At 41.4% G+C, this 2,027-nt stretch overlaps 1 protein-coding gene across 1 annotated transcript in view; it reads left to right on the top strand.

The window, feature by feature from the left end:
• LOC100499622 (albumin 1) overlaps positions 1 to 357 on the top strand; it is a 12,930-nt gene extending 12,573 nt beyond the window's left edge. The window contains exon 14 of the mRNA XM_090217708.1: positions 1 to 357. This exon is cut by the window's left edge and continues 562 nt beyond it. The gene's annotated coding sequence lies outside the window, so the exon portion shown is untranslated.
• Positions 358 to 2,027: the final 1,670 nt, after the last annotated feature.

The raw sequence follows: 2,027 nt of genomic DNA, 5'->3' as shown, positions 1-2,027 counted from the left end.
GATCTGTGATCGACTCATAAGTCTGTCTATCAGTGATCTGTGATCGACTCATAAGTCTGTCTATCAGTGATCTGTGATTGACTCATAAGTCTGTCTATCAGTGATCTGTGATCGACTCATAAGTCTGTCTATCAGTGATCTGTGATTGACTCATAAGTCTGTCTATCAGTGGTCTGTGATCGACTAATAAGTCTGTCTATCAGTGATCTGTGATTGACTCATAAGCCTTACAGCCTACCCTCATCAAACCTCTATCTGGGATGAATCACGCCGCTGGTTACTTTCTGATAGACATGAATGACTCCTGTCAATCAAACACACATGAATAACTGAATAAAGTCATGTTTATCAACTGTATTACTGCCGTGGATATTTATTAATTATGTGTTCGGAGGATTCTCAAGACTTTAATACTTGTCCATGCGTTAGTTTCTTTATGACTACATCACAATTTTAAACCCATGAGTTTTCTTACAACTGTTTATGAATTATTTTGTGTCTTCACATTGTGTTTTATTAACAGTTGATGAACTAAGTATAAATCCTTCATAAACCCTTTATGAAGGCAACGTTAATGGAAAGAGTTGCAAATTTTTTTTTTTTTCAGAAATTCTTAGCTTTCTCTCTCTCTCTCTCTCTCCATGGCTCCCTCCTCACTAAAAGAGAAACATATTGACACATTTCATCTGAATAATTCACAACGCAATAAATAAAAGTAGTGATGAAGTCAATCTCTCCTTCAATTTAAACCAGGAGAGATAAACATGCATATTATTAATATTAGCTCTCTGTGTACATCCAAGGGCCAGCCGTGCTGCCCTGTTCTGAGACAATTGCAATTTTCCTAAGTCCTTTTTTGTGGCACCTGACCACACGGCTGAACACTAGTCAAGGTGCAACAAATCTAGGGCCTGTAGGACCTGCCTTGTTGATAGTGTTGTTAAGAAGGTAGAAACTAGGGCCTGTAGGACCTGCCTTGTTGATAGTGTTGTTAAGAAGGTAGAAACTAGGGCCTGTAGGACCTGCCTTGTTGATAGTGTTGTTAAGAAGGTAGAAACTAGGGCCTGTAGGACCTGCCTTGTTGATAGTGTTGTTAAGAAGGTAGAAACTAGGGCCTGTAGGACCTGCCTTGTTGATAGTGTTGTTAAGAAGGTAGAAACTAGGGCCTGTAGGACCTGCCTTGTTGATAGTGTTGTTAAGAAGGTAGAAACTAGGGCCTGTAGGACCTGCCTTGTTGATAGTGTTGTTAAGAAGGTAGAAACTAGGGCCTGTAGGACCTGCCTTGTTGATAGTGTTGTTAAGAAGGTAGAAACTAGGTCCTGTAGGACCTGCCTTGTTGATAGTGTTGTTAAGAAGGTAGAAACTATGGCCTGTAGGACCTGCCTTGTTGATAGTGTTGTTAAGAAGGTAGAAACTAGGTCCTGTAGGACCTGCCTTGTTGATAGTGCTGTTAAGAAGGTAGAAACTAGGGCCTGTAGGACCTGCCTTGTTGATAGTGTTGTTAAGAAGGTAGAAACTAGGTCCTGTAGGACCTGCCTTGTTGATAGTGCTGTTAAGAAGGTAGAAACTATGGCCTGTAGGACCTGCCTTGTTGATAGTGCTGTTAAGAAGGTAGAAACTAGGGCCTGTAGGACCTGCCTTGTTGATAGTGTTGTTAAGAAGGTAGAAACTAGGGCCTGTAGGACCTGCCTTGTTGATAGTGTTGTTAAGAAGGTAGAAACTATGGCCTGTAGGACCTGCCTTGTTGATAGTGTTGTTAAGAAGGTAGAAACTAGGGCCTGTAGGACCTGCCTTGTTGATAGTGTTGTTAAGAAGGTAGAAACTAGGGCCTGTAGGACCTGCCTTGTTGATAGTGTTGTTAAGAAGGTAGAAACTAGGGCCTGTAGGACCTGCCTTGTTGATAGTGTTGTTAAGAAGGTAGAAACTAGGGCCTGTAGGACCTGCCTTGTTGATAGTGTTGTTAAGAAGATAGAAACTAGGGCCTGTAGGACCTGCCTTGTTGATAGTGTTGTTAAGAAGGTAGAAAC

This window comes from Oncorhynchus mykiss, chromosome 23, assembly GCF_057628025.1.
Source record: "Oncorhynchus mykiss isolate SJ-2025 chromosome 23, ASM5762802v1, whole genome shotgun sequence".
In the NCBI taxonomy this organism is placed as follows: Eukaryota; Metazoa; Chordata; class Actinopteri; order Salmoniformes; family Salmonidae; genus Oncorhynchus; species Oncorhynchus mykiss.
This window is presented reverse-complemented; position numbering and strand designations above follow the sequence as displayed.